We start from the raw sequence: 17,036 nt of genomic DNA, 5'->3' as shown, positions 1-17,036 counted from the left end.
TCCAGGAGGATTCCACATGCTGCGGAGTGCCTGGGCCCGTGAGCCATGGCCGCTGAGCCTGCGCGTCCGTAGTCTGTGCTCCGCAACGGGAGAGGCCACAGCAGTGAGAGGCCCGTGTATCGCAAAAAAAAAAAAAAAAAAAAAAAAAAAAAGACCACAACACACAGTCAAGAATGGTTATTTGTTAATATCACTACAAAAATTAACTTTAAATGCTCATTTAAATGTTGAAATATAAACTCAGTGTGGTCTATTAGGTTGAGTGATATGACACTGCCACTGTTCTAATCAAACATTGTGTACCATTCACTCTGTGGAGATAGCTAACCATGTTATGAGGACTCTCTGGAAAAGTCCACTGAGGCCAACAGTTAGCACTAACTTGCTAGCCATGTGAGTGAGCCATTCCAAAAGCAGATCCTCCAGCCCCACATCTGGCCTTCAGATGGCTGCAGCACTGACCAGCATCTTGAAGGTAGTAGTATGAGTAACCTTGAGTTAGAAACCCCTTTCAAATCCACTCCCAGATTCCTGACCACAGAAACAGTATTTGAAAAATGAGCCTTTGAGAATTTACACAGTTTACACTGCTCATCATAGGTGGAGAAGAGATTAAAATCCTTATCTGTCTGAGTCTGGAGCCCAATCTTTTGCTTTAGAAAGGGAGATCAGAAGACTCATTTCCTCAAGGCTCAGATGCACGGTCTACATCTAAAGATATAGAAAAAGATGAAAATGACAGATCAGAGAGTTCCCTGACTCACGAAAGGAAGAAAACTATTCCAAAGCAATTGGAAGGAACTGTAAGTATAAAATAAAAATATGATGATGCTCTTTTCCTTGGCTTTATAGATGCTAATAATTTACCTTATTGTGTCTTATGCAATAGAACATTTCTGCATAGTAATATGATGCCAGTTAAGTTGCAACACCATTTTGAGACCAGTCATTCAGAGTTTTTAAAAAGGAACTGACGTTTTAAATGAAGATGTAATGAACTTTTAAGAAGCCAAAAATTATTTGGTGCAGCTTTTCAAACCTGAGGAGAAAAATCCAGTGAAGTATCTTACAGCATAACTGGCTGAAGAAGTGAACATCATAGGTGAGAGAACAGTAAAGCCTGACAGAGTTTATCTTGCTGAATGCCTTCTAGAGGAAAAGTCAGCAAAAGAAACCATGGCACTGCCACTTTTCAATGTTATAGTAACTCATCAAATTAAAGATTTGACTGCAAACTTTAAAACTGATCTTTTCTGCAGAACTGCACTTCTGCCTTAGAAATGGATAGATCTGCTGACTGGACTTGTTATTCTGGTTGTATTCATCAGGTATCAGCACCAACTAATTATCAAAGATCTTTCATATGAATGTTTGACAACAAACATAGAGGTGCTGAATCGGGGCTTCCCTGGTGGCGCAGTGGTTAGGGATCCGCCTGCCGATGCAGGGGATACGGGTCCGAGCCCTGGTCCGGGAAGATCCCACATGCCGCGGAGCATCTAAGCCCGTGTGCCACAACTACTGAGCCCACGCTCTAGAGCCCGCAAGCCACAACTACTGAAGCCTGTGCACCTAGAGCCCTTGCTCCGCAACGAGAAGCCACAGCAATGAGAAGCCCGCGCACCACAACAAAGAGTAGCCCCTGCTCGCTGCAACTAGAGAAAGCCCACTTGCAGCTACAAAGACCCAACGCAGCCAAAAATAAATAAAATAAAATAAATTTTTAAAAAAAGAGGTGCTGAATCATTTGAAGTATACAATATTTTTTTTGAATCTCATCATTTATCCTGGAACAGTTGTGTTGACATTTGCACTGATGGTACTAAAACAAAGGTGGGTAAAATTGCTGGTGCCTTACAACAAGTGAAGGCAATGGCAACAAAATGAACTAGTCATCATTGTATTCTTTACCACTACCCATTTGCAGAAAAAAGGAAAAAAAAGAGAGAGAAGCCAGTTTCACTTAAGAAAGTCATAGATGAAACAGTAATAATTACTAACTTTATTAAGACTTGACCCTTGAAATATATATATCTTTAATATTTTATGACAATTGTCTGGAAAGGCATTTGGTCTACTAGGTTGAATGATATGATATGACATTGCCATTTGTTCTAATCAAATACTGTTTGAGTTGTGAGCTGAACTAGTCTCTATTTTTTATGGAATACCAATTTTACTTGACTGACAAACTGGTTATTCAGATTTGGGTATTTGTCAGTTTTGGGGTTTTGTTTTTTTTTTAACACATGCAAATCATTTATTTCATTTCATTCTCACCATGATTCTATGATGTGGGAATTGTTCCCTACATTTGATAGGTGAAGACATGAAAACTAAAACAGATAGCACCACTTGTCCAGGATCCCATAGCTGGAGCTCACATATGAATGCAGTGGGTCATCACTTGTTTTTTTTGTTTGTTTGTTTGTTTGTTTAACATCTTTATTGGGATATAATTGCTTTACAATGGTGTGTTAGTTTCTGCTTTAAAACGAAGTGAATCAGTTATACATATACATATGTTCCCATATCTCTTCCCTCTTGCGTCTCCCTCCCTCCCACCCTCCCTATCCCACCCCTCCAGGTGGTCACAAAGCACCAAGCCGATATCCCTGTGCCATGCGGCTGCTTCCCACTAGCTATCTACCTTACATTTGGTAGTGTATATATGTCCATGCCTCTCTCTCGCCCTGTCACAGCTCACCCTTCCCCCTCCCCATATCCTCAAGTCCGTTCTCCAGTAGGTCTGTGTCTTTATTCCTGTCTTACCCCTAGGCTCTTCATGACATTTTTTTTTCTTAAATTCCATATATATGTGTTAGCATACGGTATTTGTCTTTCTCTTTCTGACTTACTTCACTCTGTATGACAGACTCTAGGTCTATCCACCTCATTACAAATAGCTCGATTTCATTTCTTTTTATGGCTGAGTAACATTCCATTGTATATATGTGCCACATCTTCTTTTTCCATTCATCCGATGATGGGCACTTAGGTCAAACATGGATTGTTGTGAATTGAAAGGAGAATTTAACATTGGAATTCATTAATGAGGAAATCTGAACTCTCAGTTACTAAAAGACTATGCAAATTTCATATAACATTAATGGCAATTATTCATTCAAACAATCACCTCACCTCCCTCAAATTGATTTTGCTTACTACTATGGCCTGCAGGACAAATCTGGCCTATTGCACAGCCTGTCTCTTAAGAATGGTTTCTACATTTTTTAAAAGTTACATTTTAAATGTTTATATAAGTGCTTACATAATATCCTCTATCTTGTCTCTTAGTCCACAAAACCTAAAATATTTACTATTTGGCTCATTACAGAAAAAGTTTACGAACCCTTGCTTTAAGCAAAAGTGCTCAGAAGCACTGCAATGTCATGGCTTTGAAGCCTGTAAACTCAGCTCTAGCACTGACCAGCTATGTGTTTTGGGGCAAGTCCTTCATCTCTGAGCCTCACTTTACTCACATATAAAGTGGACTATTAGTATCTAAATCAAATTGCTAAGACCACATGAGGTAATGTACAACGTGTGTAAAGTATCTGACACATCCTAGACACTTCATGTTAGTTCCCTTCCAGTTCCCATAAATTATTTTGACCATTGAGTGAATCTCCAACCTACTTGTATGTGTGTGGCTGAGAGAAGCAGGGAGAATAGATTACATATTGAACAAAAACTTTTCATACCTTTTGTCTGCATAGCATTTCCCCCCAGAGCACTTTCCCACTTGTGCAATCCAACTGTTAGGAAGAAACTCAATGTATTTTTTTAAAAATGATAACTGTAGAAGTTGTAGGTCAGAAAACTATTATAATGAACAAAGATGCACTAAATTAGACATGAGGTTCAGTAGACAGATTCTCCTGTTAACATCCTTCCGCTTTTCTCTATTTCCAACAACCATGCTCAAATTTCATCTCTTAACCTCATTCTGGATTACATGTTGCCCTGCAGAGTTTCCTCTTCCCATCAGCCTACATCATCCTATACAGTTTAAACGTTCCATAAATGCTAGCAAACAGGGTCTAGGGGACCAAAAGACCAACCTGTGATAAACAGCAGAGAATAGATAGAAACAAAGTCATCTTTTAGCTTCATGTGTTCTGTTCTCTCAGAATCTTTGACCAGTGATTCTCAACCCCTTTCTTCCCCCAGCACACCTGAGAGGTATGATACACTCCCACCAGTAAGGTTTTCTCTGGCCACTACGATCTTCAAAATGGGGTTGTATGGCCCTTGAAAACACCTCCCCAGTGATTGTGATAGACCATTAAGGAGGAATTCGGGATCTGTTTGACAACTATTGCTTTAAATTACTTTACCCAATAATTCTAGTGCCATAGAACACTCTATGACATAAATCACAGCAGGATCATTTTTGACCCACCTTCTAGAGAAATGGAAATAAAAGCAAACAAATGGGACCTAATGAAACTTAAAAGCTTTTGCACAGCAAAGGAAACCATAAACAAGACCAAAAGACAACCCTCAGAATGGGACAAAATATTTTCAAATGAAGCAACTGACAAAGGATTAATCTCCAAAATGTACAAGCAGCTCATGCAGCTCAATATCAAAAAAATAAGAAACCCAATCCAAAAATGGGCAGAAGACCTAAATAGACATTTCTCCAAAGAAGATATACAGATTGCCAACAAACACATGAAAGAATGCTCAACATCATTAATCATTAGAGAAATGCAAATCAAAACTACAATGAGATAACATCTCACACCAGTCAGAATGGCCATCATCAAAACATCTAGAAACAATAAATGCTGGAGAGGGTGTGGAGAAAAGGGAACCCTCTTGCACTGTTGGTGGGAATGTAAATTGATACAGCCACTATGGAGGACAGTATGGAGGTTCCTTAAAAAACTAGAACTACCATATGACCCAGCAATCCCACTACTGGGCATATACCCTGAGAAAACCATAATTCAAAAAGAGTCATGTACCACAATATTCATTGCAGCTCTATTTACAATAGGCAGGGCATGGAAGCAACCTAAGTGTCCATTAACAGATGAATGGATAAAGAAGATGTGGCACATATATACAATGGAATATTATTCAGCCATAAAACGAAACGAAATTGAGTTATTTGTAGTGAGGTGGATGGACCTAGAGTCTGTCATACAGAGCGAAGTGAGTCAGAAAGAGAAAAACAAAAACCATATGCTAACACATATATATGGAATCTAAAAAAAAAAAAAAAAGTGGTCATGAAGAACCTAGGGGCAAGACGGGACTAAAGACACAGACCTACTAGAGAATGGACTTGAGGATACGGGGAGGGGGAAGGGTAAGCTGGGACGAAGTGAGAGAGAGGCATGGACATATATACACTACCAAATGTAAGGTAGATAGCTAGTGGGAAGCAGCCGCATAGCACAGGGAGATCAGTTCGGTGGTTTGTGACCACCTAGAGGGGTGGGATAGGGAGGGTGGGAGGGAGGGAGACGCAAGAGGGAAGAGAGAGCTTCCCTGGTGGCCCAGTGGTTAAGAACCTGCCTGCCAATGCAGGGGACACGGGTTCGAGCCTTGGTCTGGGAAGATCCCACATGCCACAGAGCAACTACACCCATGTGCCACAACTACTGAGCCTGCACTCTACAGCCCACGTGCCACAACTACTGAGCCCACGAGCCACAACTACTGAACCCTGTGTGCCTAGAGCCCATGCTCCGCAACAAGAAGCCACCACAATAAGAAGCCTGTGCAACGAAGAGTAGCCCCTGCTCACTGCAACTAGAGAAAGCCCGCACACAGCAACAAAGACCTAATGCAGACAAAAATAAATAATTAAAAAAAAAAAAAAGAGTGAAGAAATATGGGGACATATGTATATGTATAACTGATTCACTTTGTTTTAAAGCAGAAACTAACACACCATTGTAAAGCAATTATACTCGAACAAAGATGTTTAAAAAAAAAATTCTAGTGCCATTTATACCACTCAGACTACTTGAAAAAGAGGGACTAGATCTAACAAGAGTCTTTGCCTGTATGAAATACAAGCAGATTCAGGTTTATCTTTGATTATGATTCCTTAGAAAATAGAAGGAGGGTGGATTTGGTTTCAATGCCTAGCCTATCTATAGTTGTATTTTATGAGACACCATACCATAACCAGCAGCCCTCCTGGAGAAAATTATAGAGAAAGGCGATAGGCTTATGTTTGAATGGACTGTTAGCACCCACATAGGTACAATGAGAGGCGAATTTTTAAATACAGGTGTGATGAGGCAAAGGAAGAGAGATCTGACAGAAACCAAGGACTCGACAAGTAACCTTAATGAAAATTACAACAAAAAGAGTAGATGCAAACAGATAATCCGATAAGAGTAACCAGATTGCTAAAACACCTGGATTTTTAAAGAAAGTCACACCTACTTTCTCATAACGAGATTCTACCGCAGAGAAGGGACTATGTGATCATGATTTGTGGAAAGCAGAATTTAAGGAAAAACAGAAACAAAACTGCGTTTTTAGCCTGTATATTTCAAGAGTCTCAAATACATGCATCTGTGTGTTCAGTTATCTAAAGATATTTGTTAAGGAAAAAAATTTTATTATAAGAGAAGATAAAAATGCAATATCCAGCAATCTATCATCAGTTTAAATTCTATTGGACAGCGCTTCCCTGGTGGCACAGTGCTTAAGAATCTGCCTGCAAATGCAGGGGACACGGGTTTGAGCCCTGTTCCAAGAAGAACCCACATGCCACAGTGCAACTAAGCCCATGTGCCACAACTATTGAACAAAAACAGTCTATGCCCTCATGGAGCTTACATTCTACTTGGAAAGACAGACAATAATAAAATAGCTATACAAATATAAACGGGAATTCCCTGGTGGTCCAGTGGTTAGGACTCCACGCTTCCACTGCCGGTGGCCAGGGTTCTATCTCTGGTCAGGGAACTAAGATCCCACAAGCCACATGGCACGGCCAAAAACAAAATAAAGAAAAAGAACATTTAAAATTTAAATATATATATATAAAGCCAGGTTGTGATAATGTGCTGTGAAGAAAAACAAAGCAAGGCAAAGGGAGACAGCCAGAGATTCTATTTTAGCCAAAGAGGTCCTGGAAAACTTCTGTATTATCTTCCAAACCTATGTGATGGCAAAGCAGTTTGAGACCTGAGAGTTCTTGTCTCCTGTCTGTTTTGAACTCTGAGCAAGCTTCCCCACTCCCACAGGTTCAACTCTGACCTGTATTAAAAACTCCAAATTCCTATCTCCAGCTCTGACCTTTTCTCTGAGTTCTAATTCCATGATGCCAAGAGTATAATAGACAGAACTAAAACCAAACTAGCTCCCCCTTGGCTCCTTTACCCCCCACCAAAAGACTATCTTCATTTTTCTAGAACTGTCTAGAGGACTTAATGTTTTGTCTCTTTCTGCTCCTTTATTCCACTGTAAAAAAAAAAAAAAACTTCCTTCTCCAAAATGCTTCCCACATATCCTGTAGTCCTCATTCTCAAAAGCATCACATTTAAGAACAGCTGGAAGTTTGTTTGGGAAAACCCTGCTCGACCACAATTGGACCCTATGACCTCCCGTATCAAAACTAAATCTCTTTGCCTCGTTTTCATACCCTTCAAAATCCAGCTGCCTCAGATCTGTTATGGGCTGAATTGTGTACCCCCAAAATTCATATGTTGAAGCCCTGGTCCCCAGTATCTCAGAGTGTGATTGTATTTGGAGATAAGGGCCTTTAAAGAAATAATTAAGTTAAAATGAGGCCATTAGGATGTGCCCTAATCCAATCTGACTTATGTCCTTATTAAAAGAGAGACACCAGGGACATATGTGCAGAGGAAAGGCCATATGTGCACACGTGGGAAGGCAGCCATCTGCCAGCTAGGGAGAGAGGCTTCAGGAGAAACCTGCTGGCCCTTTGATCTTGGACTTCCAGCCTCCAGAACTGTGAGAAAACAAATTTCTGTTATTTAAGCCACCCAGTCTGTAATATTGTCATGGCAGCCCTAGCAGACTAATGCACTATCCCTTCATAGTTCTATCTACTACTCAACATGCAGTCTTACAAACGATCCTGGAAAACACTACACTAATTCTTGTCCCAAACTTCTATCCAAGCTAGAACTCTTGCCTGTAATATTCTTCATCTCTTCTTAAAAGCACAGGGTTTTGAAGTCAAACAAACTAGATTCAAATCCCAGCTTCATTTACTTAACAGCCATGTGGCTTTAATTAACTTCTCTAAGACTCTGTTTTCTCATCCATAAAGTGGGTACATCACTGAATTCAGTCAGTATGTAGGTTAAATGAGGTAGTGTACATGACATGCCCAACACAACACCTGGTACACAGCATACATTCAATGGTGATAGTTGTAGTTGATATTCATTTTTCAAAGCTCCATTTAATACCAGATTGTTAAGCATTCTGGCCTCTTTGGACCACCAGCCCAACCTGAAGAGAATATAGAAGAGGAGAATCATGGAGAGAAGCTTGGAGCCCTACCCTACAGGGCCTGATGCCACCTGAGAACATTGGAGTTAATGTGATAAGCCATGGGGAGCCAGTCAGGGTTTTTGAACCAAGGAAAAGCATGATCAAAGCCATGCTTTAGGAAGGATAAAGTGACAGCTGCGTGTAGATGATCAGGACAGACACCATGCAATACTAGAGGTGACAGGTCATAAAGAACTAAACTTGAGTGGTGCTTATAGGAACGTAAAGAGGGGAGAATTGTTTAGAGAAATATTTCAGACATGTAGTCTACAAGACTGAACACTGAAAGGGAGGACAGAGTCAGAGGTCTCCCCAAGGAAGGCCTTGAGATTGCTTGAGTGCTAGCACCATGAACAGAAACATGGAGGCTGGGTGAAGATGCAGGAGCACAGGGGAGGCATCAAGCTTGATTTTAACCCTCACATTTCATTCCCTGTGCTGCTCCTGCCACTGCATCTCACCCCATATCTGCAGTCTGATCAGGTGCCCTTCTTTTCCAGTAAAACTGCAAGAAGGGATTTCAAAATTAATTTACACAAAGATACAAACAGTAACCTTTCTTAAGGGCTAATCTTCATTTTAAGAAAGCCCCTGCTCCAAAGATGAACGACAAGAAACGTGGACAATTGACAAACATAAGTGAGGTATGGGATGGAGACAGCATATCCTTTAGCAAATATTATCATTACACATTCCACCTCCTGCTGCTACGAACACTTTGGCTGCAATCTGGTGCCATCCCTAGATTTTGACATTAGTGTTGTGTTTAAGAACCACTTTCTTATCTTAATGCTGGATGCTGTTCAATACTGCAAAACAAAACAAAATTGTTTTCGTTGGCTGTTTAAAAGCTGAGACACATCAGCACAGAGCAGCAGGGCTGGGAAGGTCCATGATACATCACATCAGCCATCCTTCAGATAGTTCCAGTTCTTCTGCCCTGACACTAGAGATGCCAAGGGTAAATTCAGCAGCCTTACCCAGGGCTCGTTTTCCATCTCTCCAAACCTTGTCTTCCACCGCTAATTAAACCCACCTCCTTTACCCTGGACAGAGGTATAAAATAGAAATTTCTTGCAGTCTTCAAAATAGCTTTTCACACATTAGAAAACAAACAATTCTTTCACTTCTTTTTTCCACTCTGGGTTATTTATTCAACCAAAATTCATGGAGTGACCATGCACATACACTGCAGAGGTGAGGGAAAGAGATGGAGGAAAGGAAAGGAGGATGAAAATCCAAACTCCTGCAATTCCTACCCTCAACATGTTCTCGGTTCGGTTAATCTTCACTCACATCTGTGGATCACCTTTGTAGCTCTGACCCCTTTAAATCTCCCACAAGCCTTTCTAGGTTTCTTTTAAATGTGGGATTCCATGGTAAATAGTCCACATTTTCTAAAGGATCTGACCCATATTTTCTAAATTCCCAGCCATGAACTTGTTTGAAAAGTGCATACATTGTAATATGTGGGTATGCAAGGGTGAGTGTGTAGGAGAGGCTGATTTAATAGTCATGGTGCTGAATCATTCAGCAGATTATTACCCTGAACTTCATATCACTTTCTGTCATATATTCACTGTACTCGGCCAAACACTGCACAAAATGTATTAAAAAGAAATCAACCTGGTACTGCTGCTATAGAAAATGGTAATATTAAACATTGAATTACCATATGATCTAACTCCACTTCTGGGTATACACCCAAAAGAATTGAAAGCAGAGACTAAAAACAGGTTATTTATACACCTATGTTCACTGCAGCATTATTCACAGTAGCCAAAAGGTGGAAGCAACCCAAGTGTCCATCGAGGGAAGAATGGATACACAGAACAGGGTATGTACATAAAATGGAACATCATTCAGCCTTAGAAGGAATTTCTGACACATGCTACAACTTGGATGAAACCTGAGGATATTATGCTAAGTGAAATTAGCAAGTCACAAAAGGACAAATATTATATGATTCCACTTATATAAAGTACGTAGAGTTGTCAACTTCATAGAGACAGAAAGTAGAACAGTGGTTGCCAAGGGCCGGGGAAGGGATGAATGGAGAGTCATTTTTCGATGGATGTGAAGCTTCAGTTTGAGAAGATGAAAAATGTCTAAAGATGAATAGTAATGATGATTGCACAACAATGTGAATGTACTTAATGCCATTGAACTGTATACTTAAAAATGGTTAAGATGGGGCTTCCCTGGTGGCGCAGTGGTTGAGAGTCCGCCTGCCGATGCAGGGAACACGGGTTCGTGCCCCGGTCCGGGAAGATCCCACATGCCGCGGAGCGGCTAGGCCCGTGAGCCATGGCCGCTGAGCCTGCGCGTCCGGAGCCTGTGCTCCGCAGCGGGAGAGGCCACAACAGTGAGAGGCCCGTGTACCGCAAAAAAAAAAATGGTTAAGATGGTAAATTTCATGTTATGTATACTTTATCACAATTTCTTAAAATATTAAAAACATTTAAGGATATAATAGAAGAAAATGTTCCTGAAATAAAGAAATATGAAAAAAAAGGAATCATCCCTCTTCTAGAAGCAGGTGCTTTAAAAATCCATGGCAATGATGCAGACACAAAGCAAAACACAAAGAGACAACAGGCCAGGGGAAAATCTTTTTGACCTCAATTGAATAAGTATGTGTAAGAGCATTTACAGCTGTGTGTTTCAACCTTTCTTTCATTATCATACCCACTAAGGAAGTTTGTAGATATTTATTTCCCTAATTGTCTCCTGATGAAAGTTTAAAACCACAGATAGGGACTTCCCTGGTAGCGCAGTCCTTAAGAATCCGCCTGCCAATGCAGGGGACACGGGTTCGATCCCTGGTCCGGGAAGATCCCACATGCCGCGGAGCAACTAAGCCCGTGCACCACAACTACTGAGCCTTCACTCTAGAGCATGTGAGCCACAACTACTGAGCCCGCGTGCCCCAACTACTGAAGCCCATGCCCCTAGAGCCCGTGCTCCACAGCAAGAGAAGCCACTGCAATGAGAAGCCCGCGCACCAAAACCAAGAGTAGCCCCCACTCACAGCAACTAGAGAAAGCCCACGCGCAGCAATGAAGACACAACGCAGCCAAAAAAATAAATAAATAAAACCACAGATACACTATATATCTGTTTATGTACAATGGTCCTTTAGAGGACCACAAACCATTGTGATATCTGAGATATTGCCCCCCAAGAACCAATTTTGCCCTCTTGTATGCAATATCACCCTCTTTGAGAAGGCATGACTTGCAGTATTAGCCACTCTAAAAAATGGGTGCCATGACAAATAGCAAATCTGACCGAAATAGAGAGCTGGGAATGCACACATACTAACCAACACTAAAATGTGTCCAAAAGTCTATCGCCAATATTAAAAGTAGCTGCACACCACTAAACATCTGAACAAAAAGTGAGAAATTCATTTTTAGTGTCTCCAAGTATCCAGAAATTGCCATTGTAGAGATGATATAACATCTAATTGATTAACAGGTTTTTGAGAAGTTTAATTCAGATATTTGATATCACGTATAGAGAATGCAGCATTACCATTGTAATGGTAACATAACCGTGACATAGTTTACTTTTCTACCTGGTAAAATGACATATGCAGATTTTATAGAAAAACTCCATAATTTTTCTTATTACCTGGAATTTAAGGAGCCTTATAATTTTGCTACTCAGAGTGTGGACCTTGCAACATCAGCATCACATGGAAGTTTATTAAAAGTGCAGAATTAGGGCTTCCCTGGTGGCGCAGTGGTTGAGAGTCCACTTGCCGATGCAGGGGACGCGGGTTTGTGCCCCGGTCCGGGAAGATCCCACATGCCGCGGAGTGGCTAGGCCCGTGAGCCATGGCCGCTGAGCCTGCGCGTCCGGAGCCTGTGCTCCGCAACGGGAGAGGCCACAACAGTGAGAGGCCTGCGTACCACAAATAAATAAATAAATAAATGCAGAATTACAAGCTCCACCCCAGATTGACTGAAACAGAATCTGTAGTTCAATGAGATCGCCAGGTAATTCTTAATGCACATTAAAGTTTGAGAAACACTGCCTTAAAAGACAAATACCATCCAAGTAGATTTATTTATTACTCCACTCATCCTATACTACGGAGCCTTTAGGAAGTGCAAACTGGAAAAGAATCATGCAAAAATTTTAAAAAATCACCAGATACAAAACACGCAAATTTCTATCCTGGGGCCTACCCCCTCAAAGAAGTTAGTTCAGGTAGTTAACTCACTCTTCAATAGCAGGGATGGGGCTTCCCTAGTGGCGCAGTGGTTGAGAGTCCACCTGCCGACGCAGGGGACACGGGTTCGTACCCCGGTCCGGGAAGATCCCACATGCCGCAGAGCGGCTGGGCCCGTGAGCCATGGCCGCTGAGCCTGCGCGTCCGGAGCCTGTGCTCCGCAATGGGAGAGGCCACCACAGTGAGAGGCCTGTGTACTGCAAAAAAAAAAAAAAAAAAAAAGCAGGGATGGTTGAGAGCAGGTGAACGGGTTTGCCAGATGCCCGCAGCTCCTCTCTTCAGAAGCAGCAGCAGACGGCCCTTCACCAGAGGTGTGATTAGGAATGCTCTTCCAAGCCTTAGCTTTTCAGCATGGAAGAAAACATCCTGCGAGGAGCAATGTGAGCAAGCAGCAGGATTCCCCTTTCTTTATAATCCCAGCTGTTGTGTCCAAAACTGACTCAATAACTAAGAGGCTTCCTCTCCCCAAACATTAGCCCAACCACTCCCATTAATTCCACCATATAGCTTCACTCTTTGGTCTGAAAGATTTTCCCTGTGGTCTTCTTAAAATATGAAGGGTTACAGCGGTTATTAACTACCCTAACTAACTACCAGTTAAAACTGAACAGGGAGTAGATGGTAGCCAGGTGTGAGCTAGGGAAAAGGAAGGACCCTATGGAAATCAGAGCCCTGGAAAGAGGTTGACCTCTCCCCATTGTACCTCCGCTAATATCCCAGTGGCCTGGTGGCAAGGGCACTGGCTATGGGGACACGGCCCCTCAGATTCAAATCCAAACTCTGCCACTTACGATCTGGGGGATCTTGAACCAGCTGTCAATCCCTCTGAGCCTCAATTTCCTCACCTATAAAATAAGACTAATTATGCCTGCCTCAGATGCCATTATGAGGGCTGAATGAGATCTTGCTGGTCAACTCGCAAAACAAGTGTTTAATAAATGTTAATTCCCTATCCACTAACTCCCCCAGGAAGCAGTAGCGTATTTTCATCCACTTAGTTTGGAAAGAAATTGTTTTACCTCACAGACAGTCCCAAATTAAAGGAACAGGAAGTGCTTTAATCAGAAACCACGTATGCAAGCTTTAATGACGGGCTTCACCAAAACTGTAGAGGGCATGATGCTCTCTGAGCCTGTTAGAGATTACATAACCCCGAAACTGCCAGTCAGCAGAGAGCTGAATTCCCCTCTTAGATGTATGCATGCGTCCTCTTCTCATGGAAAATAGTGGAAATTCAAAATGGTTAAAAAGATGCTAAACCATCAAAAAAATCTTAGTTCACAAGAAATCACAGTACAATGCCTATAAAGTTCATAGTAACTTTGAGGCAACTTCAAAAATTGATTAAGGGATCCAAGAACCATAGAAATTGTAGAAACATCCCACTGCCCACTTTGACTACATCAGTCAAGGCCCAGGTAACATCTGGAATTAGGAATATCCACCTTTCACACCATCAGGAGTTCAGCATCAGGCCAAGAAAGCCAAAAGGTGAAGTCAGCCTCCTGATCTTCCTATTAACCTGGGAGGGAAAATCAAGAGGCCACCAGATCAATGTCAGCTAAGAGCCAAAAGTAAATGGTTTTCTCAGGAGCAGTTCACTGTGCATCTCAGAATAATTAGAAAATCTTCCCTCTCAGTAGTGCTCTCCACAGCTCTTTAACTTCTGAGAGGGTTTCCTTTGGTTCCAGACTTCTTTCAGGACAAAGTAGAAATGAGAGAGGTTTGCCTCAACTTCCTCAGTGAGGAAAAGTCTGTAGCTGGACAACTAAATTATACTTAGCATGGTCATCACCTCCATGCTGGGAAGGACAGCGCTAAACGTTTAACACGTTTTTTGTGCGCCCACTTTTTTTTTTTTTTGGCCACGCTGCATGCCTTGCCGGATTTCAGTTCCCCGACCAGGGATTGAACCCAGACCCCAGCATTAAAAGCCTGGAATCCTAACCACTAGGCTACCAGGGGACTCCCGTGCACCCAGCTCTTGTGCTAACCCTTCCCAGACTGTCTCTCTTATAGCCTCTGTACCCTATCCAACTGTGTCTTTAACCAAAGCCAATTGATGTTATAATGAAGAGAGGTGGTAGATCATACATTGTACTCTGAAGCCAAATAAAAAGACTTTAGGGTTATCTGAATGTTTAGGTGATCTGTGTGGTTGATCTCTATCAGGGATTGTTGAGGGGAATGAATAAGCCTTTGAAATTTTTCTCTTCTTTTATTGTCTAAACAACCTACTGACAGGAGAGGCCAAAAAAAAAAAATTATTCCACCTGATCAATAATGTGTTTCTTTAGATGCCAGATTTAAAGTGAGGGAATATATATTACAAAGTGCTTAAAATTTACATAATAAATGTCATCCTCTGAGACACCTCTACCCCATACATCAGTTCCCTAATCCTCCTGGAGACAATCTCAATCCATCCTACCTAGAAATGCACTTTTATTCACACAAAATCCCAGATTGTAATAGATCTGGGGGTTCAGCCAAGTCATCAAACTTCAAGATTTCCTTTGTTCATACAATGGGCTTGTAATACATGTCTTTCATTTTACAAAGGTAATATAAGAACTACATGCTATACAACATTTTGATCTACTCAGATATATTTTTCCATAAAGATATAGTTCTATGCCTACCCTTGGTGAGAAAGTATACCTCTAAGCCCACACTCAAACTTCCTGGGAGATTTCTAACTAGGAGTATCAAAGGCTACTTCACTGGCTAGATAAAAGTTTTTACATTAGATTTATGATACTTTCATCACCCATCCTACCAACCTCTTCCATCAGTATCTTAGTCTTTCCTGGGCCTTCAAGGCGAACAGAAACAATTCATAGTCATTACCAAACTATAAAAACATCCCAAATTTTCCTTCCCCAAAATACTGCCCCCTAATATTTTGCCCCAAAACAAGTATGATCAGCCAAATATCAGAAAGTGACTCCAAAGTAAAGAATCTGAATACGGGAAAAGAAAAAAAAAGCTTTTAAGATACTTTTTCATACTAAACATAAAATAATAAAAATATACCTCTGTGTTTGAAGAGTCAAGTCATACAAATACGTAAAGGCAAATCAACTGTTTCCAGCTGTTATCAGCGATAATAACCCAAGTACGTGAGAGCACGAGAAAGATGATCAGTTTCCTTTTGAGGTTACATGATAAGCAGCAGCGACAGTTAAGCAGCCTTTTTCTCTAAGAACTCGCCGGCGTCTGACCTCTTGGCAAGAGAAGGCCAGGCCCTCTCCCTGGCCCCCTTTATAGCGTTCGCTTGCTGCTCACCGCTCTAGAAAGGGATGGGGGCGGGGGACGCTAAGGACCTGTTTCCTAAAATACAGAATACGGTCCAACTCTCATTCGAAAGGGGCTGCGTGGGCACAGAGGAGGGGCGGAGACGGCGGGAAGGGAGCAGCGAGGACTTTGTTCGTGGACTTTTTTTTCTGTACCCTGGAAATTCCCAGGCCAGAAAGATACCGACCCTAGTCCCGGACATTCCCCTCAAGGGTCGGCTCCAAGACCTGGACTGGAACGGCGCAGAGGAATCAGAAGCAAATCTGTAAGCAAAACTTTTTTTTTTAGGGATGCCTTTTTTAAACGTCTCAGTGAACTTACTGCCTGCATTGGCCTTGCCCCCTCCTTAGATTCACCTTCTCTGCTTCTTTCGCTTTTTCTGTACAGCCTTTAAGTGCGGGGGCTGAGGAGGGGGATGCTTTCTACAGCAAGGCTTTTCAAATATGGCAATCAGAAAGTAGTGTCCCCATCGTGTGCCTTCACTGACAAACTAAAGGACAAGGAATCTGCGATGTAAGTAAAGCAGTGGTCCCGTAACATGAAGATTACATTATTTTCATGTGGGGTGAATTTAAACAGAGAATGAACCATTGCGCAACAGTGAAAGGATATCTTCTACGACATTAGGTTTCACTGTGGCTTCTTTTTCTTTTGGGACACTTTCGACTGTCATCTCTGTACTGCTTCCCGCCCCCCCCGCCCCCCCGCGGCAGTCTTACAATCCAGCTTTAGAATTAGACAGGAAATATCTGCTTCTCCAATGGGAATGGGCATCTAGACCTAAACACCAGAAGATCCTTAAAACTTTAAGACAGCAGACCGTCCTTCTTATAAGAAGCCTGACTTCCTCTCATTTCACGCAGAATACTGAAAAGCAAAATGTAACACATGTAAGTTCACACGTTTTCTAAAAAGCTGTAAGTGCACTTCTGAGACAAAGTGAACTTGAAGTGCATTTTGTGCCCTTCTACCTCCTGCATCCTATAAACTGATGCCC

At 41.7% G+C, this 17,036-nt stretch overlaps 1 protein-coding gene across 1 annotated transcript in view; it reads right to left on the bottom strand.

The window, feature by feature from the left end:
- Positions 1 to 16,063, bottom strand: part of NFKBIZ (NFKB inhibitor zeta) — a 30,348-nt gene extending 14,285 nt beyond the window's left edge. The window contains exon 1 of the mRNA XM_029214825.1: positions 15,779 to 16,063. The gene's annotated coding sequence lies outside the window, so the exon portion shown is untranslated. The remainder of the gene's footprint in view (positions 1 to 15,778) is intronic.
- Positions 16,064 to 17,036: the final 973 nt, after the last annotated feature.

Source organism: Monodon monoceros, unplaced genomic scaffold, assembly GCF_005190385.1.
Source record: "Monodon monoceros isolate NGI ecotype Baffin Bay Population unplaced genomic scaffold, NGI_Narwhal_1 Super_Scaffold_11, whole genome shotgun sequence".
Taxonomy (NCBI): domain Eukaryota; kingdom Metazoa; phylum Chordata; class Mammalia; order Artiodactyla; family Monodontidae; genus Monodon; species Monodon monoceros.
The sequence above is the reverse complement of the archived record's forward strand: the minus strand, read 5'-3'. Positions and strand labels throughout refer to the sequence as shown.